The sequence below is a fragment of the Pteropus medius genome, unplaced genomic scaffold (genome assembly GCF_902729225.1).
Source record: "Pteropus medius unplaced genomic scaffold, Ma_sr-lr_union100, whole genome shotgun sequence".
NCBI lineage: Eukaryota > Metazoa > Chordata > Mammalia > Chiroptera > Pteropodidae > Pteropus > Pteropus medius.
In genome coordinates, this window is record NW_024343104.1 from 819,309 (window position 1) to 845,676 (window position 26,368).

Here is a 26,368-nt window from a genome sequence, read left to right on the forward strand (position 1 = left end):
TAAAAACTAAGTCAAAGCACAGAGAACAAATAAATTCTCTTTCTGTCCTCAGCGCTCTCCATCCTCTTTCTATAAGTAATTGCTGAAGGATTTTTGCTTCAAACAGGCTCTTGTTTATATGGAGCTTGGGGTGCTGCAGAGTAGACTGCGGACCAGCCTGCTTCTGGCCAGAATTGCCAGGTGAGGGAGATGGCGGCTCCACCCAAGTCAGGAGAGGGCATTTCCTTGCCCAGGAGCATGGAACAGAGTGCTGAGGCTTTCTGAGGAGTCATGTCTTCATTCATGTGCTCTGTGTAAGTGTTTCTGTGGCAGGAATCACCTCCCCTTTCTCTAGCCATTAAGAAAGGGATCTTCAGGTCTGCTCTGGCCTGAGCTCAGAAAGGGCATAATTAATTACATCATCAATGTCCTGATGTTTCAGGAGCTCATGACACCTGAAAATATAGGCCTCTGCATCACCCAGGTGGGTGGTGATCAGGATGTCCTGGCTGGGGAGGCAGAGGGGACTCAAACATGGGAGGGATGAGGAGATAAAAAAAACTGTGGGTTCAAAGAGAAGAAAGGGAAGAAGAGCACAAGCCTGCACCTCTCTGTAGTCTTCATTTACTCCTCACACTAACCCTTGGAGGAGAGCTTTCCCATCCCCCTTTATAGATGCTACAACTCTGAGGGTGGAGGTCTAAGCACACCTGGCAATTTCAGAAACAGAGTTCAAACATGCGTCTTCTGTGGAAAGTTCCAGATCTCTCCACTGTGCTATGACTGACCCTGGAAGAGTTTAAAGGAGCTGGTGAGGGTTCAATGAGCAGGGAGGAAATGAGGATTGAGAAAAGAAGGGAGGGGATATCTTTCTCTGTCCCTCTCCTGTCCCGTTCTTCCCACAGCCCTCCACCCTGACCTCACCTGCGGCAGCTGCCCCTCTTCTATGGACTGAACAAGCCCCTTGTCATGGTCAGCAGCAATGTCGCCCACATTGGGTGGCCAGCCCTAATCTAGCAAGGGAGGAATGGTCTGTCCTTTCAGTGGCATGGGGCTCTGGATGATGATGAAAGTGATCATCGAAAAAGTAAGAGCACCTGAGAAGGGCCACTCTGGGCTGGGTGTGGGCCAGAGTAAATGGGAATAGGGGTGCATACAGGTGAACTCAGAGCCTTTAGTCTAGATTTGCCCTGTGCTGGCTGGGCATGTTGCCACACCTCAAAGGAAGGCAATGGATGGAGATGGCCAGCATTAGGGACTACATTTGTATACTTGTTCGAGGCCACTATTATCACACTTCTTTATGAATAAGAACACAAGACTCAAAGGTCATATACATATCAAGCTTTAGATCTGGCATTTGAATCCTGGTCTGTCCCATTCCAAAACTAGAATTTCTACTAGAAAAAAATAATAATTACAAGTAATGTTTCTGGAGGGCTCATTCATGTGCTCTGCTGAGCACTTCAGAGATACCATTTCACATAATCCTTGCAGCGTTCCTATTTTGCAGACAAAGAAATTGAAACCGAGAAAGATAAATACTTTTCTATGAGTGACAGAAATCTTAAGTCAGGGTCATTCCCAAAGCCTGTACTCTTAACCTCTAGGCAAGCTGTCACTTAAAAATGGACCCTAAATAGAAAAGACTGAGCGCTCACATTTTATTCAGGGCAGGTGTGGCACTGTTTGGCTTGAGGGCTGAGAGGAGGGAGTCTGTGGAGGAAACAAGTACTGAGTTGTCTCCCTTCCTGCCCTGGGCTCACCCTTTTGGAGTTAGTACTTAGCACAGTATCACCTACACCTTTGTTTATGTATAAGTCTGCCCATGACTGGAACAAAGCTCCATAAGGGCAGGGACTGAATCAGTTAGTACCTGGCTGAGAGTTAACAAGTGTTTACAGATGAGGAAATGAGGCCCTAATGATCTCAGTGGTCTCTAAACCCAGAACTCTTAGTTGTCAATGGTGATAGACATGGCACCTCATGTAAGTTTGGAGAGATTGCTACTTTGAAATCCAAGGAACTCCTGAGGTCACCGCACAAACTTCTGTCTTCTTTTTTCTCTCCATTAGTTAGTTTTGCCCCTGCTCTGTGATTATAGAGGCTGAGGGAGTGGGAAAAAGCAAACTTACACCACAAAGGAACACAGTTGTGCCTGTTGTCTCATGGTATGATTTTGTAGGTGTCAAAACTGAGGTCCAAGTATACGGCCATGCCACCCCAAACAAGCCTGATCCCGTTTGATCTCAGAAGCTAAGCAGGGTCAGGCCTGGTTAGTACTTGGATGGGAGACCACCTAGGAAGACCAGGCCCTGTAGGCATAAAAAATAAAAAAAAATAAGTGATTGTAAGCTGACAAGGTCCTTGCAATCTGTGAGATCAACCAAGGGTTGCCTCGCCTAAAAAACAAATAAACAAACAAACAAAAACCAAGGTCCAAGAAGGGCAATGCTGCAGACTTAGAACTAAGTCCCACTGGAAGGATTCGATTCTCATACAATAAGACTGAAAAGTTTTGCCCTTCGAGATGTAGACCTTCCCTGGTTTTATTCCTGTAAAAGTGAGTGCTGTGAGTTCACAGTTCCACCAGAGGCAGTTAGCCATCAGGATCACATTTGAGGGAAGGAGGAGCTGGGTGGGTGAGATCATATGGGCCAGTATAGTCTTCACATCCCTGATGATGTAGGTGATGAATTTAGATGATAACATTTTTATGGTTACTTTCCATATATAATAACAGGGGATATGGCTTTCCACATATAATAACAATGTAAAATTAGTTTTCAAAAACATATATAAGTAAATGCAAGGAGTCAATTTAAAGTATGAAATAATGTGATTTGACTTTAGAGAAACAATGACTTAAGGTCACTGTTCTAAAAAGACATCTCCTCAACAAGCCTCTGGCAAATCATGGACTTGGGGCAAGGCATTGTCCTTCTAGGAAAACCCTGTTTGAGTGGTAGACATCTTAGAGACCACCAGGCCAATCCTTCATGTCACAGATGAGGAAATTGAAGCCAGAGCTGAGGTCATAGACGGAGAGTCAGCACACACCTTCTCAGAAGGCCTTGTTCTAAATCACTTTTCCTCTCAGAACCATGGGGTTCAGGGCTGGGCCAGTCACCCAGATCCCCATCCCCACCTGTGATGTGGAGAAGCACTCGCTGGGTGAGGTTTTAAGAACAGTGGTCTTCAAAATTACCTAAGAAGCTTTGAAAAAATATAGATGGCCTGGCCCCCATCCCCAGAGAGTCTGATTGGGTCATTTGATTTGGGGACAGGATTCAGGGAAATTTCTTTAAAAATCTCCTCCTAGCTGCCCACCCTAGACTGGAGACCAAAGAGCCAACATGAGATGCTTCAGTTGAACACTCCTTGGGTTACCCCATCCCTCTTCAGGATTATCTAGGCTCCCCCAATACCTAATCCAAGAAGAGAGAGAAAGCAGCAGAGACAGAGAGACAGAGACAAAGAGACAGGGAGAGACAGGAAGAAAGAGACAGAAGGAGGAGGAGAGGCGAGAAGAGAGAGTGAGAGTGAGCAAGCACTCATGGGAGGCAGATCTGGCTTGGATTTCTGGCTATACCACAAACATTTACAAAATGGGTTACCCAGAGCATCATTCTTAACTTTGAGATTCAATGGCCTGTAGATAAAATGATGATAATATTAACCGGTACCTCAATAAATTGTAGTGAGGGTTAAATGAAATAATCCATGTATAGGGCTTAGCACAACATCTGGCACATGTTGAGTCTCAATAAATGCAAATCCTGGGCACCATCATCTTTATCGTTAAAGCCAACAGCCAGAATGATCCTGTTGTTAAGAGAAGCCAGGCACTCAGTTGTAACATTCCTCAAGGAAGAGAAGAAGTTCATTAAATGGCTTGGAATTAACATGGTGGGAGAGTGGAACTTAACTCCTTGTATCCCCGGGGGGAAGGAGTCTCTTTTGGAGGAGATTTGCATTGGCTTTAGTTGATTGCAATTATGCTGTCCTTCTCCATGCTGAAAATAAAATGAAACCTAACGAAGTTCCAGGTTTAATTGACATTTCCTGGGATCTGTTATTATATCGCTGTGATTGTTCTGTGCCACTAATGAGCCTGTGCTAGTTGATTATCTAAGTGTCTCTCCCATCACTATTCCATTATTAATGATCAGGTATGATTGTCGTAGCCAACAGCTTGAACATGAAACAGGCAGGGACAACTCTGAGAACCTAACAGATGGACAAATGGCCAGGGTGGGGTGGAGTTGGCCCAGTGGGCAGGGTGTGCTGGCTGACAACCTGGTTTTCAGAGTAGGTAAGGGAAGGGGTATAGATGTTAATGTGATATGGAACAATACTGAGGAGTGGGTATCGTGCTGGAGGATGTAGTGGGCCAGGTGTAGTGACAACTGAGAGGTCAGAACCTAAGAATCTAATGAGGGGAAATGTTCCCTATAAGTTGGTGGGTTCTGAGTCAAGAACTCTTAATTCTCCTCCTACCTTGAGTAATAGCCAATGACTCATGAGAAACATAAAGAAACAAAAACTAACATTTCTAAATTAATGAAGTCTTATGAGCCTGGGAAATGGGAAAGGACCGAAGTAAAGGGCAAGGTGAGGAGAAGACCATGCAGGCCTGGGGGTTCATTTTGAGGAGGTAGTGAGCACCTCTCTCCTTCTCTGATTAGCTGAGATCCCCAGAGCAGGGGCTTGCTTACATTGCAGTAAGGGGAGTTGGTGAGCCCAGGAGAAGGCAGCCATTTGTCCTGGACATAGTGGGAAACATGTGTGCAGACCGGGGCTGGGTAGGGTGGCCTCAACAGAGCCTTCCTAGCCCAGTCTTTAACCACTCGCCTTCTCTTACCTCAGAAGGACAGGAAAGAAACCTATATGCTGGTGCTATGAGAGAAAATTGGAAAAGTTTCCTGGAAACTGCTAGTATTGACTCATATTGGTCTTCCTTAGCAATGGTAATGAGCTGGGCTCCTGGGTCTGATGGGGAAGAGCTGCTTCACCCCCTGCATCGCCACTATGGGCAGGCTCCCACTTGTATCTAGAGAGCCTACGTGTATCCAGCCTCTTCCCCAATTCCCCTGCCTTTCAGGAGGTGTCCTTTCTCAAGAACGCCAGACATGATGAGGTCATGTTAGGCGCTCAATTGCTGCCAAAAATCATTCTTCAAAGATTAGCGTCGTGCTAATATAAAGTGTAAGCCAGTCACAGGAGAGGGGAGAGGGGTAAACTGATGAAATGGAGGGGGAAAACTCAGAACCAGAAGAGAAGGAATTGACATTTTGAACATGGTTTTATAATGGAAGAATTGATCCCAAGGCCGCCTCCTCTGCCAGTTATAGGCATAGGGGCTGCTGAGGTTTCCCAAAGCCTGTGGTGGGGGCCACCTGTTCTGTTACCCTTGCTGCCTCCATCTCGCTGTCTTCATGGCAAATAAGCAAATGGTGGAGTGGGGCACTCCTGCAGCCGTGGTTTCCCAGGCAACACTCAGGTGGCAGCCCACCTAAGACTGCGAACACTGGTTTGTCCGGCCACCATCACTGTGCTGCGAGGCTATTTCAGAGCAATGGAGGCTTCTGCCCACATAGCCACCCATAGTCCTATCAACATGCACACAGTTGCTCCTCTGTTCGCTGCTGCTTCTGCAAGTGGGCTCCTGGCTGCCTGTCCATCCATAGCATCCACCCTCAACTGTCCACCATACAAGAGACTTGGCTGACCAGCCAATCTTGAGGAGAGCATGCAGAAGGCAGAGACCCTTGGCATAGGCAGCCTGAAGACTTCTCCTCCTATTTTCAGGGAGGACTGAAGAAATCTGAGGCCAGAGCTCTAACTAGGAAGATGCCCTTCCCCTGCTCTGTTCCCCTCAAGACTCTGGGCTAGTCAGTTATAAGAATTATGATGAACACAATCATAATAATCCTGTTTTGCATATCTTTTGTCTTCCTTAAGTAAATAAAACAGTCATTATTATTATCTCCAACTTATAGAAGTGAAAGCTGAGCCCCACAGAGGTTAAGTGACCTACTCAACGCCACTCGGTTTAGAAATGTCAGGCCCAAACCCAGTATGCCATAAAAATGTATGGTCTAAGGATCTCATGATCTCCAAAGACTGAGCTGAGTTGATCCGAGTGAAGAGATGAAGTCTAAGAAACCAGATGGGGTATACTGGCTTATGCTGAACACAACTACAGAAGGTAGTTGTGAAAAGCAGAGACACTGGAATAAGGAAGGGGAGGCACTCAAGGCATTTGTCTCAGTAAGCTTGGAGCTGAGGACTAGGACATGGAGGCTGACTTGGCTTCTTTTCTCACTCTTAGGCAGGTTTCCTCGGCTGCCTCCCGGACAAGCAGAGAAGAGACAGGTCTGTGGCTTTCCCCGGCATCTACTGGAGTTTCCTGGAGAGGTGCAGATTCCAACCCTATCGACAAGCTAGAACCAAGCATTGGCTCCAGAGCAGTAACCCTGCAGCCAGCACAGGTGGTTTCCAGCAAGGCCAACCCTCTTGCCCCCTGCATCAGAGACCTCCCCACACCTTTCCTGGGAGAGAAGCAGCTGTGTTGTAATTAAAATTCTCCCAGGAAGGAAATTTCATTCTGGCAGCTGAATGAAATTTTCCACATCTCACAATCTTTGTCAGGAAATTTAGATTGCACAGATTTTCCGGAGTCTGTTCCATGCCAGTCACATTTACCTTTACGTTGTCTCAGGTGATCCTTATCACAGCCCTGCAGGGTTGGGAGGGCAGGACTATACCAATTTTAGAAACTAGGAAACTGAGGCTCAGGTGCTTTGGGTGAGTCAGTTCCCCACAGGTAGTAGCTCCTAAGGGTCAGAGCTGGGATTTAAACCCTTTGATCTCAAGTCCTGCATCCTGTCTACCTGGTAATTGGCCACAGCTCCATCAATAGTGCAGTCACTTTCCTCTGTGGATGAAGCAAACAGTTCTGCAGCACTTGCCTGACAAACTCTGCAGCCACTTCCCTGAGCCAGGGACTAGCCAGAAATCCAATGGGGGAGGCCTGGTGTCACTCTGCCCATGCCCCTCCAACCCGCCCACAGGCCCGCCCCTTAGAGTAGAAGATCTGGAAGATTCCTCAGTCCTTGTCATCCTGTCTGTCTCTACTCCTTCTGCTTTGGTCTTGAAATGTTGAGTTGATTATATTTTGTGCTCAATCACGAGAAATAATCAATTCGTAATTAAGAGCATCTCCCAGCTCTTTCCAAGCTTTCCTCAACACCCCTCTCCAAGAGTTTAGCCACTCCATTTCCTCCTACCACTACCCTCTTGCCTTTCCCTCCCACCTGCCTTTCGAGAATGGAATTGTTTTAATGAGATGTCTCTGTTACAAATGACCGGTTTGTAGTAATTATATTTAGTGTGGCAATTGTGGTTTAAAAATGATTTAAAGAGGAGAAGGCTCCAATTTATTAGGTGTCAAATTTCCTGTGAACTTTTACCTGGAAGCCGCTGCTTAGACACGGAGAGGGCCATCTCTGCCACCCTGGGCTGAGCAGTAGTCCTGAATTATTGATGGTTTGTGGATGTAGTTGAGAGATTTAACTTTTATTAAAATAAACGAATCTTGCAACAACAGTTTGGCTTCCAGGGTGTCCCACCTGCTGTAGCAGAGAAGAGCAAGAAGGGTCACCACCCAGAAAGAGGTTCTGGAAGAAGAGTGTGAACTTCAGGACTCATTGCCTGAAGCGATTCCATGCAGGATTTTGTTTTCTGAGGAAAGTCAACATCGTGCGTACCTGTCCATCCCTTTTTAATTCCATGAAGAGCATTGTTGAAAGCTAGTGGTGGGTAGTGTTCAGGACTTCTGACTCTGGAATTAACCTGGTTTCAAATCCGGGGCGTGTTCCTTTCTGCCTGTGTGATTTTGGGAAATTAGTTGGTCAATAGGGAGGACAAAAACACTGCAAAGTCTGCCTGGGCCTCAGGAACCCACACATTTTCCCCAGCTAGAAACTCATCTGGGAAAGCAAGTTCCAGAATTAAGGAAGCAGAATTTTCCCTGCTTCAATTCTGATAAGAAGTAGCCCCAAGGGAGCTGGTAGATAGCTATCTAGGCTAGCCAAACATGTTCTGCAGGGTGGTCCAGTTGGGCCTGTCACTTCTGACTTCCTGAGAAATTGCCATGAAGTGTAGGATATGACACCAAGAAACAGGAAACTAAAGTTTTTCAGAAACCCCTCCTAGAGGGAGAATTTTCCCCGGAGGTTATTGTGCTTATTATAACAAGCACATTATAATGTGCTTATTATAATACTCATAACATCTTATAGTCGAGCTTGCATTTGAATACTTAAAAAAACCAACACAGTGTAGAGCAGGTAGCTGGAGATCTCGTTAAAATGTAAATTCTGTTTCATAGATCTGCCAAGGTGCCTTAGATTCTGCATTTCTTACATGCTCCCAGGTATTGAATCTACAGGTCTAGGACAGCGTAGCTTCACTATTTACTGTCTGCAAGACCTGGAGCATATTATTTAACATCTCCAAGGCTCATTTCCTCATTTGTAAAATGGAGAGCTACCTCAAGGACTGCCGAGAGGACGAATGAGATAAAGTGTGTAAAGTGCTCAGTAAGTGGGGGAAGGCTCGTGGTCAGGTACCTGACAGGAGTCGCTGTTGAATACATATGTCTTCTCTCCCCTCATTCAAAGTGATTTTATACTCTATTTCATTTGAGCCCATGAAGCAAGTGCAGCAGATACTGTTCATCCCACTTCACAGATGAGGAATCATTAACTCAGTGAGTTAGTGGCATAGGTGGACTAGAACCTGTTTTAGTGTTCTTCCCACCACAACACAGTCCTTCCCAGCCAGATTAGAGATTTATGTGTCCACCAGATGAGTAGCAAGTTGATATTGATAGTGAAAATCCTAACAATGCTGCAGAAATCTGTGCAGGGCTCTCACTGGGCAGGCAGCCACTGCTGGTAAAGAGGTCCTCTGGAGTCCTGGGAGAGAGCTTGGAATTGGAAGACAGTGTTTCCATTACTTGGCTCCCTCTCTGGGCCTACCTGCACACCGATCTCAACAAGCATTTCAGGAAAGAATAAATGCTCAAACCATCATCCCCCATGTGCAAGAAAGCAAGTAAATCAGAAATAAAAGGTAATGCTCTTGATGTTTCCTTGGTGAGCCAGGGGTCTTCTCCTCTCCCTGATCCCAGTTCTCAGAAGGATCTACATAGGCAGGGTTCAAAGAAGAGAGCAGGAGGGGCCCCTGGCCAGGCCCCGCATCTGGCTGCCACAAATCTGAGGGAGTTGGAACAGTTCAGCACATTCTTCCCTTACTCCCCACCCCACCCCACCACATGTGGGCTACAGCCTCTTAACTGCCCTGCTCCCCTGCTCTGGACCAGGCCCAGGAAAAGTAATTGGGTTTCCTGGAGCCTCTTATACATCATTTCATTTATCCTCCCAGGGCATTCCTATTGCAGAGTTGTTGAGCTCATTGGTGAAAAAGACCAACAGAGATCCAGAAGACAACAGAGGGCACATTAGATTCTAGTCCAAGGATATGGTTCTGTGGACTGCCTGATGTTCTGAGGTTCAGCCCTGTTCAATTTGAGGCCTCCTATTCTCACTGGGTTACTTGCCATAAGGGCATTCCAGACAGCATTCCTGGATTTAATACTTCTATTATAGCCATTTGTGAGTGTTCCCAATGCCCCTTCACATGTAGCCTTTAGTCATTCTGCTAAGTCAGGAAAATGAATCCCATGTGCTGTGAGGCTGATGGGCAGCCATTAGCTCCTCAGTAGTAGGGAGGCAAGTTGAGGCCCTGTCTTGCTTCCCAGTCTAGTGAATTTTCACAGCTTTCTTGAGAGGTTAATACTGTCCTTGTTTTACAGATGAGGAAATGAGACCACTGTATGGCATTGTGCAATTAGAAATTTGGAGATTCGAGAGGCTGTAGGGTTTATATTCCTCAAGAATGTCCAGAGTCTCCTGTACCTTATTTATAGGGAATTCCCAAGACTTGTGGGAAATGAAGAAAAAGAGAAGACTAGATTTGTCATACAGTCCATGACTGTATGTCAGGAAATGCAGAAGCCATGTGTCCAGCCAGACCTAGGGACTCTATTTATGGACTTCTAGTGGACTATTCAAAACATCTTTGATATAACGATTTTACCACTTTCACAGAAGGCTGTTAATTAAATTAATTAACCTTGTTAAATGGGCTTTTGGAGGGTTCCTAGGGCAATGCAAAGATCTAGACAAGATGCAGGAGGGAGCAGCTAACTTCCAGAAAATTGCATTACCCCAATATGCTCTCTCCAGCAATTAAGGTGCTTACTAACTGCTTGAACATCTTTGCTTGCCTCCCTGGAAAGAATGTCATAGCCAATGAGTGCCTTTGCAACTGTCCTTGACCTGTAAGGGCAGGGCATGCCTGTATGTTTTATGTATGCCTGTGTATAAGAATGAGCATGGCTAATATGTTCCCTGTGTGTATAGACATTTCTGCGTGTGTGTGTGTAGACTGCATCACATGTGAACCTGTGACCATTGGAAGTCATGCACCACCCGGGCCCATACTCAAAGAACATACAGCTGTCTCCTTCACCCTTGGTCTGTCTTATCTCTGCAGCCTGCTATTTTGGTGAGTTGACAAATGCAGACATCAACTCCACAGCATCTCCTCTATGGGGAGGCCAGGACAGGCAGGTAATTTATCAAACATTACTTAAAATAGTTCTCCAACCTCTTGCTCCCTCTTTTGTTACTCTCTGATTCTTGATTTGTTCTTCTTTCTGTTTCTTGTTTTTCTGCCTGAAGATTGACAGCCCCCTGCTAATACAGCCTCAGAGACACCAGGTGCTAGTGGAACTGACACCACACTGCCTCAGCCTCCATCCCAGAACTAACTGCTTTGCAGCTGACTTGGGCGTCACTGTGGTTGCTTCTGTCTGCATGGTAATGCAGCAGACTGATGGATGAGGCTGTATCCCCTGCAAGGCAATGCTCAGGAAGCAGGGATACATACATTATGATCTACTGAGTTATGGACTAGCTAATGAGACTCCTCCTGTCAGCGAGCCCTCAACTGCCCTAATTTTGCCCTGTTCCCAATACTCTAAACTTAAACTGGCCATGTCTTGTGACGCTGTGTACTGGTCTTCTGTCCTCTCAAGGAGTTTAAAGAGAATGAAACTTCATTGTCTTATTTAATTCCGTACAATAGATATTTTCTCCATTTAAAGATAACTGAGAACAAGAGGAAACTGAGACTCAGAGGAGTCAAGCAGCCCATCATCGATCATTTTCTCAGTTAAAGTTCGTAACTGCCCACAACAAAAACTGACTCCAGCTAACTTCAACAGAAAAATTTGGGGAAAGATATCGAGAGCACACATGATATATGGGAAGCTTAGAACACATGCATAGACCAAGATGGCAGAATGAGGGCAAGACTACACCAGGAAGAGTCTGCTGAGAGACCTCACTAGACACTGAATCTCATTTTGGCCACTGCGAAAATGCATTTTAAACTCTTCCTTTACCTTTTTGTCTTTATCTTAAAAATCTAAATTCCCAAGTGATATCATCTGAGGGTTCATAGGCCATGTGCCTACAATCTTGCTGCCAGGGGGCAGGGCACCTCTAGTGGATCCTGATTCCTACCAAGAATCACTTGACGGGTTCCCAAATACAAAAAGGGGGTTCCACAACTAAGTGGCCAACACCCAGTGAACTAGCAAACCAGACTAATGTTCCCAGTCATCACACAACTGGTGAGAGGCCAAGCAAGTACAAAGCCAGGTCTTCCTGGCTCCAAATTGTGTGCTCTTTCTGCACAACGAGGGCTGAAGTTCAAAATATTTAACTGGTAGGACAGTGACTCTGGCCAATCAGAATAGATGCCACCAGAAATAGAGGGTTTGGCATGGCAATGCCCATATAAAAACAAAATCACACAGACATATAAACAAAATTTTACACACATATAAAACAAAATTAGAACTCAGGGCTCCTGGCTGCCTAGGTCAGAGGCCCTTGCTGTTAGGACCAACCTTCTAAAACTTTTCCATAAAAAATGATAATATTTGATGGCACACTAGAGTAAATTTGAGAGAAAGAAGAGAAAGAGAAAGAAGGAGAGAAAGAGAAAAAGGTATATTGTTGCAGAGGGGGAGCCCATTGTATTTTCTTTATATTACATCATTATGATTAAAAGAAAATAAAATCTCCTTGAATTCCAGGCTTTTAATCCAAATGCCTACTTGATATCTCCACCTTGATGTATAATAGCTCAAAAATAGCATGTCTATATCTGAACACCTGGTCTCTATAGTCACCACCAACTTGCTCTTCCTGAAGTCTCTCCCAACACAGTTAATGTCTTCTTATCCTTCTAGTTGCTCAGGTCAAAATTTTTGGACTTATATTTTACTCTTTCTTCTATATTCTATATCCTCTTCATAATCTATGTATGTCTCATGTAATATGTATATACATATTCTACATCAGACAATGCTCTGGCCTCTAACTTTAGAATACATTTGTAAACTGACCATCCTGACTGCTATCATTTTGTTCCAAACAAATTATCACCTCTCTCTTGGATTATTACAATAGCCTCCTAATGAGTCCCCCTGTTCTGACCTCCACCTCTTCAGGCTTTTCTCAATACAGTGGCCAGAATGTCCCTTTAAATACCTGTCAGATAAAGTCACTCTTCTGCTACAAACACTGTATGGCTTCCCAACTCACTCAGAGTCAAGAGCAACTTTCTTAAAATGTCCTACAAGTTTCCTCGCAATCTGGTCTGCATCACCTCCATGACCTCATCTTCAGCTACTCTCTCCCATGCTCACTCCTCTTTGGCCACAAAGGCCTCCTTGCTGCTCTTTGAACATGCTAAGCTTGCTCTGCCTCTGGGCCTTTGTCCCCGGTTTTTCCTCTGCCTGAAAAATTCCTCCCCATATGTCTACATGGCTTAATTTCTCGCCTCCTCCAAATCTTTGCTTAAATGTCCTTCTCAATAAGGCCTACCCTGATCACCTTATTTTCTCAATCTATTTTACTCTGCTCATCTTTTCCCATAGTACTCATCACCTCACATGCTATATTATTATTTATTCTTTGGTCTCTCTTCACTAGTCAACTCCACAAGTACAGAGGTCTTCATCTGTTTGTTCAGGGATATATTCCCAGAGCTAGAATATTGCCTGACTCTCGAATCATATTTGTTGAAGGATAAAATAAAAATACAAAGTATTAGAGATGATATTAACATTTTAATTTTGCATGTAGTTTAGATTTTGGAATTTTGAAATCATTTCTAATTCTTGAACGATAACTTAATATTGTTTCTATAAATATAATTTCTTATAACTAGTTTTATGTTTGACATGGTTCCATGTAATTCTTGTTCCAGGCTTTTATTACTGATCTCCTCAAATTCTGACTAATCTCCACTGACAAGAAATTTTATGTGTAAAAGTCAGCAGCACATTCAGAATTTTACAGCAGTTGAAATTATATTTAAAGACTCTCAGAGCTCTTTTTTTTTCTTTCATTGACAAATGTAATGTTAAAATATATTGTGATAATGCAAATGGATTTGAATGCTATCGAACTTTTTCATGTCAAGTATTTTAAAATAATGGTGAGGCTCTAATCTGTAGTAAGTGTATGCCTTGTTAGAGCAGTTACCCTGCAGCTAGCTTAGATATCACTAAAAGGGCACAGGAACTATAAATGTTTAGAAGCATTTGATATTTGTGAAGATAGATAGTTGGGCCACTGCCTGGAGCTGCCCAGCCTCCCTGCTCCCACCCCTGCCTAGCAACACCTTGGGGTCTGTGCCATATGCTTAGGTACTCAGAGCTAAAAAAAAAAAAGTCCTCCAGCAACTAAAAGGCAGTAGCTGGTTTTGAGTAGACATCCAGGTACAAAATCATGTCCTACACCATGTTTAAGCACATCACAGTGCAGCAGAATGTAATAGAGCTGCTCAAGGTCACTGTCAAGGGGGCCCACAGGACACACCATCATACCCTGCTCCATCCCTGCTGTTTTCCAAGGACCCTCAGCAACAGCATTCCTTCAGCCCCTGTCTTCACCTGCAGAGCTTTGAGATCTAGTAGCAGCACAGCAGTATATCATGGCCCACCATGGAGGAATCTCTGCTTGGGAACATTTGGGCTGGAGCCCCACTTATATGCAAACCAGCTGTGTCTTTGGGTGGGTCAACTCACTTTTCTGAAATTTGGTTTCATCATCTATAAATATGGTGGATGTGTGAATAAAATTAATGCTTGTCAAGAATCCCTAGGAAGTGCTTTGGGGAATAATTTGAGATGGAGTAGAAATAGAAAGGGTCTGAATGAGAAAGACCTTTCCTCATCTCCCTCTTCAAACAGAACACCTCCACTTTTATCAGTTTTAGGTATTGATAGGCCATAGAAGATTTTGGCAAAAAAAGAGGTGTCTGCTGCTAACATAAAAGTTTGAAAGCCAGTACATCTACCAGGGGAGAGCCCTCACCCCAAGCCCTCCCATTGTCCCTTTGTTCACAAAGAAAATCATTCTGAACAGACTTTTTATACATTTTATTACAATAAAGAAATGCCATCTTTTAAAAAATAAGAAGAAGACCAAGAACGTCCAAAGTGGCTGTGGGAAGGGATTTTCTTGATACAGTGGGTGGATGGCCCATGTGTCTTGTCTCTGTGCCTATGAGTCATCTTCCCTCTGGGATCTTCCTATGTGACTGCTGCTAACACTAACCTGCTTTCTCTTAACACTCAGCAAAATAGGAAAGTAATCCTTCCCTTTCTTCCCCATGACATAGAGAAGACCAAGTTTGGAAATTGATTCAAATAATATTTCATAGGAAGTTAGGGAATAGCAAAGGCGAAAGCACAGAGGATGTAATGCAGTTGGGCCACCTGGTTTACCAACTGTAACTGGCCTGTCAGAGCTTGAAGATTCTATCCATCCTAATTGATCCCAAGAGTTCCATATGTCTGAATTTTCCTCCATGGGGCAGATATCATTTTAATGACCATGCTCTAGCACAGCCCAGATAAGATATTTCTCATCCTCAATATCCAGGCCTATCTCATGCACCTAAGTCTCCCTTACAACTGCAGGTATCTTGTGGGAAGACTTCTTTTTGTTTGATAGCAGCACTACCCACCTTCATCTGGTAAGATTCCACATTCTTACAGGTGTCCCCCATAGCTTAACTCTATGACAACAGCACAAATAGTTCCAGCAAAAGATGGATTCATGATGGGAGCAAAGATCGGATTTGAATGTAGGGCACTGGACAGAACGACAGGGTTTTTGGGTCTATCCAGGTGTACTTCCCAAGGTACCTGTAGGGAGAGAAGAGAGAACCTGTTGCCCCAGTGCTCTTATCCAACAATCAGAGCAGGGAGTTCAGGTAGAGTTGAGCACTCCACCAACACCTTCAATATTTCTGTTACGAATTCAACCCCCATGGGGGTGGCTTTGTTCTGCACAAAGGCAATCTGACCCTCTGACACCTGAAGCCCAAGTCCCCTCAAAGGTCAATTGTAGCTTCTGAAAGCTTAGGGACAAAAATGCAAAAAACACCAGAGCCGAAAGCTTCTCCTTTCCTAAGACTCTGAGATTTGCATGAACACTTTTGTTTGCTTATTTATCCTGTTGCTTCGAATTAGAAGTGAAAACCAGAACAAAGAAACAAGAGACATTCCTCAGGATGGAATTACCTAAGCAGTCTTGGGGTTTGATTTTGCCAAGACAGTTTGGAGTCTGTTATACTGTTGCAACACATCAAATACTGTAAGACTTTCCTTTCATCTACTGGCTTTCAGGGCAGTGCAAAGTCCAATTCAGGAGAAAGGGGGACTTGGCCCTTTTGGAGTTTCTGGGGTCACTGCAAGTCTTCTCAGGTTTCCACAGGCAGATTTTCATACTTAGGAAATCATCCTGAATCCTCATCCCAAGAGAAAGTGGCCAGGACACAGGATAAAATGGGTGCTGGAAGGAGGTTCTGATCTGAGACTGGGGTTCATCTCCCATCGTCCTTTTATCACACCTTGAGGCTTCCTGCTTTAAATCTTGCCTGCTTAGATAAGGCCTGCAGGGGTGCAAAGAAAACCATGGCATCCTGTCAGAAGACTGACTTCTGCTTATTAACTGTCTGCTCTTGGGCAGGGTATTTCAATCCTCTGAGCCTCTGTTTCTTCCTGTGTGAAATGGGATAATACTATATCTCATTTATTCTTCTCTCATGGTGGTGGTGAGGATCAAATTAGATAATGCCTATAAAAAAGCCCTATGAAATGATAAATGCTTTCCAAAAAAGTTTCCAAGGTGTGTGTTTGCACACACACACACACATACATGAGTGTATTTATTGCCTATGATCCACTGGTCAGAGAAAGAGCTGGCTCCCATAAGGTGTCATTCAAGTTTGCTGTGTAAATTGCTACACTTGAGGATTGGAGATGATCAGAACTCAAATACCTACTAGATGGAAGGGGATTAGGAGGAAGGCTAGCCTTTGAAATAACTATGCTCTTTGTCTACCCTATATCAGAAAAGAAGGCAGGAGACCAGTGGTATAGTCGAGCTCTGACACCTGGGAGAGAAAAGTTGTGGGCAGGACCTGTGCTAGAAAGTGCACCTGGAAAGGAGCTCCTTCCACTCAACTTGCTTTGACCAATCTTCCTCTAACTTCTCATTGGTGTTCTAAAGGTGCCCAGGAGAAGCAGGCACTGCCCACCTGTGCTCTGTCTCCTCTCTCCCCTTCTCCAATCCCACTGTCAGTTAGGTTTCTGAGAAAGAGAATTGAATTCAATTCCACAAGGATTTATCCAACCTCTCCTATAATGTTTCACATTTTTTATGGTGCTCTCTATTTGACAAAACTCTTTCAGATAGATTACTTCCCTTTGATTCTCACTATAATATTGAAAGGCAGGCAGCAGGTAAATTAATATCCTTAATTTCCCAGAAAAAGAAAACAAGATAGGAGTTAAGTGATTTGCCTAAGGGCACTCAGCTTGTCAGGGTAGAGCTAGAACGCATGAATAGGACTTGGAACACATATATTGCAATCCTTCAGCAGTTCCCTCAGGTATGAATTCCACCTCCTTACCAGAGCATATAAAGCTAACAAAGATCTGCACTTCACCTCCTTCTACTGCGAAGACTCCTTAACTTGCCTGTAGGAAGGGTGTTATGCCCACTACCCCGAGTCCTCTTTCTTTTGATTGTCCTTATTTGTTTACTCCCTGAGGGCTCTGCTCATCTTTGCATCTCCAGCATCCAGCATAGAGCTTGGCACATAGTCCACATTTATTAAATAACGAATACATAAAAGAATGGGTATTTTAAGTAGGGAAATGATGGAAACATCTTAAGTGGTCCACAGTAGTAGCAGAATGGTTAAATAAACCATGATATACCTCTAGATGGAATATTATGTTGATAAAAAATTGATATTGACTTAAAAATTCTTAAGATAAAGTTATGTAAAAACCCAAAATCCAGAATCGTACATACATTATTGTCATAGCTATATAAACTGACAGGAAAGAAAACTCTCAAAAATCATGCAAGGTTAAGCACAGTATGACAAAGGGTAATTTTTCTTCCTTCCATCTTTTCATAGTCTCCAGGTTTTCTATAACAGACATGTATTATTATTATTTTTTACATGGACTTTAATTTATTTAAATTAGTTTCAAGTATACAGTACATTGGTTAGACATCTATATAGTTCATAAAATGACCCCCCCTATTTCTCCCTCCCCTGACCTTCCACCTAGCCAACATATTAATGCTAACTGCATTCCCTACGACACGCTCCCCATCCATCAGCTACTAATTTGTACTTCTTTAACCCTTCACTGCATTCTTCCCATCCCCAAACCCCCTCCCCTCTGTCTATCACAAAATTGTCCACTATATTTGTGAGTCTGTTTTTGATTAGTTTGTTCTTTTTATTTCTTAGATTCTGCATATAAGTGAAATCATATAGTGTTCATTTTTCTCTGTCTGACTTAAATACCTTCTAAGTCCATCAAAGGAATATCTTTTTCCATACCCTTCCTTTCAGTTTGTGTATGTCTGAAGTGAGTCTCTTGTAGACAACATGTAGGGGTCTTTTTTTCTTATCCATTCATCCACTCTATCTTTTAGTCGGAGCACTTAATTTTTTTCCATTTGAGGTACTTGTTGATAGGAATGTAGTTGTTATCATTCTTTATTCCTGCTTTTGATACATGTGTTTCTTCTTAAAGAAGTCACTCGAACATTTCCTGTAATACTGGCTTGGTGGTAATAAATTCCTTAGGCTTATTTTTGTCTGGGAAGATCTTTATCTGTCCTTCAACTCTAAATGATAGCTTTGCTGGATAAAGTATTCTTGGTTGTAGATCTTGGGTCTTTTTGCCAACCCTTCTGTCCTGCATAGTTTCTTTTGAGAAATCAGCTGCCAGTCTTATGGATGTTCCCTTATAAGTAACTATCTGTTTTTCTCTTGCTGCTTTTAATATTCTTTCTTTGTATTTAACCTTTGGCATTTTAATTATGATGTGTCTTGGTATGAGCCTCTTTGGATCCCTGATTTTTGGAATTCTCTGAGCTTCCTTGGGTTGTATGTCCATTTCCTTCACCAGGTTAGGGAAGTTTTCCATCATTATTTCTTGAACATCATTTGTTGAATAGTTGTTCAACATCTTGATTTTTTTCAGTTATGCCAATCAGACGAATATTTAGAGCCTTAATAGTGTACCATATCTTCTTTAAATTATTTTTATAGTCTTGGCATCATTTTTCTTGCCATTCTGATTGAGTGTCCTAATCGGCTCTCCTGTCCTCTAGATAGGTCATTTGATCCTCTTCTTTATTCCCTTTGTTTATTCCTTTGTTTATTTCATTCAATATACTTCTCATCTCAGATAATGTGTTCTTCATTCTAGACTGGTTCCTTTTTATAATTTCCATTTCCATTTTTATGTTTTTTATCTCTTTGCAGAAGTTCTCACTGAACTTATCTACACATCCCAAAAGTTCATTGAGCATCTTTATAACCAGTGTTTTGATTTCTACATCCGTTAAATTACTTGACTCCATTATATCTGGATCTCTGTTCTGTTCTGTCATATGGTTTCTGCTTCTTTGTCTTCCCATTTTGGCTGCCTTTCCATGTCTGTTTCTTTGTACTAAGCAAAGCTCCTAAGTCTTCCAGTCTTATTAGTATGGCTTTGTGTAGTAGATGTTTAGTGGCACAGTCCTGAGAGGGGTTCAGCTGCAGGCCAAACTTAGCCCAAGCCTCTACCCCTCAGGGACCACCTGTTTAGATTCAGCAAGCAATCCACAGATGCTGTGCTTATAGTTGCCTCAAAAGGCCACACCAGAAACCAAGGCTGCCTCCAGTGTGAGTCTCAGCAAGGAGCACCTGACTCGCTGAGGATATACCTGAATGTGGCTTGGGTAGGGTCATGGGTTGGGCGAGGCGGGGTTTCAGGAAATCCTCTGGGCAAAGTGCCCTTTGTCATCCAGGTTGATGAGCTCACAGCTATGGAGGCACTGTGTCCGGTGCACTGGTAGGCGGAAGAGCTCAACAGGGAACAATGGATACCACTGGCACTTCTGTATAGAGTGAGTCACCAAGAAATCTGCAGATGGCCACCATCCGTGCTAGGTTTGGAGGTGCCTCGGGAGATTAAGCCACAAACCAAGGCTGGCTCCCACTAGTGCCAGCATTGGGGCTGCTCAGCAAGAGGTATAGGGCATGATGAGGCCAGGTGCTACTTGTTTGGGATTTGTGAACCTTTGAGAGATTTTAGGAAAGTCTGCAGCATGAGCCAAGACAGGCCACCCACATGGAAAAGCCACTGGAAGAGGTTTGAGTAGGCCCACAATTGGGTGGGGAGGGGTTTCAGGGTGGAGTCACCTGTATTAGCCAGGTTGACGGAGACTCAAATATGGCTGCCACCTGTGTCCGCATGCCAGGAAGGAGGAGGACTCAACAAAGAAAGAATGGATTCTTCCAGCACTTCTGTCTGAGAGAAAGCTGCCCCTCCATCCATTGCCCTGAAGCCAGACAATTCAGTTCCTCTCCGTATGTTTCTGGTCCCTTTTAAGCAGCTGCCCCAGCTCTAATACTCAAAGCAAGTAAGTCTGTTAGTGAGAAAGTCCATACATGGGCCCCTCGAGAGAGGAATATCTGCGACTCCAGCTACTCTCCATCTCATTCAGCCATAATCTCCACTGGTTTTCACAGCAAGAGTTGTGAGGACTTCTGTTTCCAGCACTGGAATCTTGGGCTGGGTAGCATCGTGTGGGGCCAGGATGCTGTTCTGGGGGGACCTCTGCACCTGAGATATCCCTCCTGATTCTCAACCACCACATGTAGGTGTAGACCAGCCCTTTTGCTACCAGTCTTGAGGTGGCTTCTTTGTATGTCCCCAGTCATAAAACTTTTGTTCAGCTAAAGTTCAGGTGACTCCCAATAATGATTGTTCTGTAGTTTAGCTGCAATTTTGATATGGTTGTGAGAGGAGACTAGCACAGTGTTTACCTATTCCATCATCTTGACTGAAGAATTCCGATAGGGATCACATTGAATCTCTTAATTACTTTCCATAGTATGGACATTTTAACAATGTTGGTGCTTCCTATCCATGAACATGGTATATGCTTTCATTTTTTCATATCTTCTATTTCTTTCTTCAATGTCTCATAGTTTTCTGAGTACAGGTCTTTTACCTCCTTGGTTAAATTTATTCTTAGGTTTTTTTTTTAATGCAATTGTAAATGGCATTGTTTTCTTAATTACTTTCTAATAGTTTGGTTTTGGTGTATAAAAATGCAGCTGAGTTCTGAATATTTTATATTCTGCTACCTTACTGAATTTATTTATCAATTCTAATTGTAGGATTCTCTTTATATAGTATCATATATTCAGCAGATAATGACGGTTTTCTTTCTTCCTTTCTAATTTTGATATCTTTTACTTCTTTTTCTTTTTTGATTGCTGTGGCTAAGACTTCCAATACTATGTTAAATAAAGGTAATGAAAGTGGACATCCTTGTCCTTTTCCTGATCTTAAGAAAAATACTTTTACCTTTTCATCATTGTGTATGATGTTTGTGGGTTTGTCATATATGGCCTTTATTATGTTGACATATATTCCCTCTATTCCCACTCTGCTGAGAAGTTTTATCATAAATGGATGCTGGATTTTATCAAATTCTTTTTCTGCATCTACTGATATTATCATTATAATCAGATGATTTTTATCTTTAATATTGTTTATGTGGTGTATTACATTAATTGATTCACAGATATTGAAGCAAACTTGCATTCCAGGAATAAATTCCACCCAATTATGATGTATTGCTGAATTTGGTTTGCTAATATTTTATTAATAATTTTTGCATCTATGTTCATTGGGAATATTAGCCTATAATTTTCTTTTTTTTTTAATATCTTTGTTTTGGGAATCAGGGTAATGCTGGCCTCATAAAATAAGCTTGGGAGCCTTCCCTCTTTTTCAATTTTCTAGAATAGTTTGAGAAGGATGGATGTTAATTCTTTGAATGTTTGATAAAATTCACCTGTGAAGCCATTTTGTCTAGGACTTCTGTTTGTTGAGAGTTTTTTTTTTTAATTCCTGCTTCAATTTCTTTGCTAGTTATCAGTCTGTTCAGATTGTCTATTGTTTCTTTATTTAGTCTTTGAAGATTGTATGTTCTAGAAATTTATTTATTTCTTCCAGATTGTCCAATTTGTTGGCATATAATTGTTTTTATTATTTTCTTATGATCCTTTGTATTTCTGTGGTGTTAGTTGTCACTTTCCCTCTCTTATTTCTGATTTTATTTATTTGAGTCTCTCTCTCTCTCTCTCTCTCTCTCTCTCTCTCCCTCCCCCTTTCCCCTTTTCTCTCTCTCTGTCTTTCTCTCTCTGTCTCTCTTGTCTCACAAATGCTCTCTCACTGTCTCTTAATGTCTATTCTCTGTCTCTGTCTCTCTTCTCTCTTACCTGCCTGCCTGCTGCCTGCAAGTACAGTTTAAAAGGTTTCCATTTTTTGTTTATTTTTTTCAAAGAACCAGCTCTTGGTTTCATCATATTTTTTATTTGACTTTTTTAGATTCTATTTTATTTATTTCTGTTTTGATTTTTTATTATTTTCTTCCTTTTACTTACTTTGAGCTTTGTTTCTTTCTTCTTTTTCTAGTTCCTTTAGGTGTAAGACTAGATTATTTACCTGATATTTAGCTTGTCTCTTAATGTAGGCCTGTATCGCTATGAATTTCTCTCTTAAAACTGCTTTGACTGTGTCTCATAGATTTTGGGTCATTGTGTTTTCATCATTATTTGTCTCAAGGTATCTTTTGATTTTCTTTCTTGATCTCATTGTTAACCTATTCATTGTTTAGTAGTATGTTGTTTAGCCTCCATGTTTGTGTGTTTTTCAGTTTACTTTTTGTCATTGATTTCTAGTTTCATACCATTGTAATTGGAGAAGATGTTTGATATTATTTAAATCTTCTCAAATTTATCAATACTTGCTTCATGGCCAAGATGTGGTCTATTCTGGAAAATGTTTCGTGTGCACTTAAACAGTGTATAATCTGCTGCTTTGGGGTGAAATGTTCTATATGTATATTAATTAAGTCTATCTGATCTAATATGTCATTTCAGGACATTGTTTCCTAGTTGATTTTCTTTCTAGCTGATCTATCCATAAATGTCAATGGAGTGTTAAAGTCCCCTGCTATTTCTGTATTACTATCAATCTTTTCCATTATGTCTGTCAATATTTGCTTTATATAATTAGGTACTCCAAATTGGGTGTGTAAGTTGAGTGCGTAAATGTTTATAAGAGTTATATCCTATTGTTGGATTGATTTCTTCATCATTGTGAAATATCCGTCTTTGTCTCTTGTTGTAGGCTTTGTTTTAAAGTCTATTATGTCTGATAGAAGTATTGCTATCCCATCATTGTTCATTTATTTGTTTCCATTTTCATGAAATGTCTTTTTCCATCCTTTTACTTTCAGGCTATGTGTTTCTTTTAAAGTGAAGTGGGTCTTCTATAAGCAGCATACGTTTGGGTCCTGTTTCCTTATGCATTCAACCATCCTGTGTCTTTTGATTAGCTCATTCATTCCATTTACATTTAAAGTAATTATTCTTATGTTTTATCTTTCCTCCTCCTCCTCTCTCCTCCTCCTCTCCTCCTCCTCCTCTCTCCTCCTCCTCCTCCTTCTTCTTCTTCTTCTTCTTCTTCTTCTTCTTCTTCTTCTTCTTCTTCTTCTTCTTCAAGAAGTCTCTTTAACATTTCTTATAATGCTGGTTTGGTGGTGATAAACTCCTCTAGCTTTTTTGTGGAAACTCTTTATCTGTCTTTCAATTTTGAATGATAGCCTTAGTGTGTAAAGTAATCTTGGTTGTAGGTCCTTGCTTTTCGTCACTTTGAATATTTTGTGCCTATATTTTCTGGACTGCAAAGTTTTTATTGAGAATTCAGTTGACAGTCTTACCAGAGCTCCCTTAAGATTCTCTCTTTGTGTTTAACCTCTGGTATTTTAATTATGATGTGCTTTGGTGTGGGCCTGTTTGGGTTCATCTTGTTTGGGACTCTCTGTGCTTCCTTGCATATGTATTTCCTTCCTTAGGTTAAGGAAGTTTTCATTCATTATTTCTTCAAATATGTTTTCAATTCCTAAATATCTCTCTCTCTCTCTCTCTCTCTCTCTCTCTCTCTCTCTCTCTCTCTCTCTCTCTTTTTTGGTATTATGATGCAAGTGTTGTTACACTTGATGTTGTCCTAGATGTTATCCTAAGCTACCCTCATTTTTTTGAATTCTTTCTTTCTTTTTGCTGTTTTTATTTAGTGTTTTCCACTACTTTGTCTTACAAATCGCTAATTTTGTCCTCTGCTTCATCTACTCTGCTTTTAATTCCCTCTAATATATTCTTTATTTTAGTTATTGTATTCTTTATTTCCAACAAGTTCTTTTTTATTACAGGTTTCTATCTCTTTGTGTAAGTTCTCACTGAGTTAATTTATTCTCTCCCTAAAGTTAGTAAGCATCCTTATAAGCAGTGTTTTGAACTCTGTATCTGGTAGATAGCTTGCTTGCATTTTATTTAGTTCTTTTGGTCTGTTCTTTCATTTGGAACATGTTTCTCTGTTTTCTCATTTTGGTTGCCTCCCTGTGTGTGTGTGTGTGTGTGTGTGTTAGGTAGATTTGCTATGTCTCCCAGGCCTTTTGTAGCAGGTGTCCTTCGGGGCCCAGTAGTACACTCTCCATAATCACATGAGCCAGGTGCATCAGGAGTGACCCTTGTGCATATTTTTGTGTGCTCTCCTGTTATAGTTGAGCCTTGATTGCTGTTAACAAGTCCTTGGGTGGGATTGACCATTAAACTGACTGGCCATGAATACAGCTGAGGAGCTATTGTGTGGGGACTGGCTTCATGGAGAGGGATTTATTTTAGCTAGTCCATTCTTTGGATTGTCATTTGTGGAGGTGTCCACATGGTGGTCTGGTATGGTCTAAAAGTGGTTACCAAGTGTTCGGTTCTGGGGCCTCTTTGGAGGGGCTCTGGTATAGGCCAAGTTTAGCTGTTGCCTGTGCCTGTCCAGGGGGCTACCTTTAGGTTGATACAAAGTGATCTGCAGTTTGTAGCTTTCTCTGCTGGGCTTAGAGGTGCCTGGAAGTGGCTATGCTGTAATCCAGTGCAGCTGACATTATTGCTGGTCTTGGTGCCACTTAGGAAGAGGTACAGGGCACACTGAAGCCAGCGCTGCTTGTTATTGGTTTGTGAACCTTTGAGAAATTTTAGGGAAGTCTCCAGCACAGGATGAGGCTGGCCACTTGTGAGGAACAGCTGCTGAATATATTTGAGCCATTGTACAAATTGGGTGGGTTGTGGTCTCAGAGAATTACTAGGGTGATGTGAGTGGTGTTAAACAGTTTGATGGACACTCAGATGTGGCAACTGCCTGTGCCTGCCAGCTGTGTGGGGTTAAAAATTAGAAAGGATGTCTTGGCTTTAAAGGTCCCTTCTGAGGAATGAGGGATCGAAACCCCACATTGGGTTCCCCAGCCAGGAGCACCAGAGCCAGGAAGAGGAGTCCCCACAACATCTGACTGTGAAAATTAGTGAGGCCTCAACAAAGGAACAATGGCACCTGCCAGCACTTCTGTTTGGGAGAGAGCTGCTCCTCCAGCTCTTTTTGTACTGCTGTCCATTTGCTGGAGCTTAGGGTGAGTGTTCATGAATGAGTGAATCTGTGCTTGGGCACTTTCAGAGGATGCCTGGGTCTACAGCAGTTCTCCATGTCTCCCAGATGGAGGCCCCACTGCAGTCTGGGGAGAGCAGCTACCCCTTGGTTCATAGATTTTTAATTAGCCTCCATGATTTAGTGCCAAATATCAGTCCCACTCTCCGATGTCCCTTATATCTGAAACCAAAACTTGCTTCCCTGGGAAGTTTGACTGAATTTCCTATAGCAGCTCTCTCTCTCTTTTCTAGTTTCATCAGTTACTATTTCACCATCTGCTGTCTTCAAGACATTTAAAGATCTCTCTCATTTGTTATTTCATTCTCTTTGTTATTTATTATTACTATTATTATTATAAGTTAGTATAAACATGTAGGAAATTACAGGTATAATATAAAAATATCCATATACCATCCTCTCAGTTCTGTTAAATTATTTATTAATAACATTTTGCTATATTTGTTTCCTAACATTAAAAAAGCTAAGAAATAAAATGTAATAAATTCAATAATATATACCCCTACCTCATTATATATTTCTATCTCCTCAGTTATAACCACTGTTGTGACCTTATTATTTTTCATTCCCATGCATGTTTCTATACTTTTGTACATATATGTGATATACAATTGAATATTTGGTATTTTTGTCTAAAAGGATCAAAGTATACCTATTAATCTTCAAATTACTTCTTTCGACATTTTTTTAGGTCTATTCAAATTGTGCATGTAGCTTTACTGTTGTAGTGTTTAATTATTCAATCTTTTCCTGTTGATGGAAATTTAGATTATTTCCAATTTCTCACTGTTATGTACAGTGGTAGTCTGAACATTCTTGTACTTTTCTCTCTGAGCATATATGGAAAAATTTCTGTACACATATACGCTATGTCGTAGCGTATATGTTTATTCAACTTTACTACATGTTGGCAAACTGCTCTCCAAAGTAGTTATATCAATTTATTCTCCCTTCCATCAGCAGCATTAGAAGGTTTTCTTGTTCCATGTTATTTGCCAGTAGTCCATACTGTCGGCAAATCAGATTTGCTAATCTTGTTAGTGTGAAACAATATCTTACTTTTAGTTTGCATTTGTTTAT

At 42.0% G+C, this 26,368-nt stretch overlaps 1 long non-coding RNA gene and 1 pseudogene across 3 annotated transcripts in view; both read left to right on the forward strand.

Annotated features, from left to right (window-relative positions):
* The window catches only part of LOC120606009 (uncharacterized), a 50,888-nt gene extending 44,377 nt beyond the window's left edge, over positions 1–6,511 (forward strand). For all 3 annotated transcript variants that reach the window (XR_005653806.1, XR_005653807.1, XR_005653808.1), the window contains one exon: positions 6,314–6,511. This is a non-coding gene — a long non-coding RNA (uncharacterized LOC120606009). The remainder of the gene's footprint in view (positions 1–6,313) is intronic.
* LOC120606016 (uncharacterized) lies at positions 2,185–2,303 on the forward strand (annotated as a pseudogene).
* Positions 6,512–26,368: the final 19,857 nt, after the last annotated feature.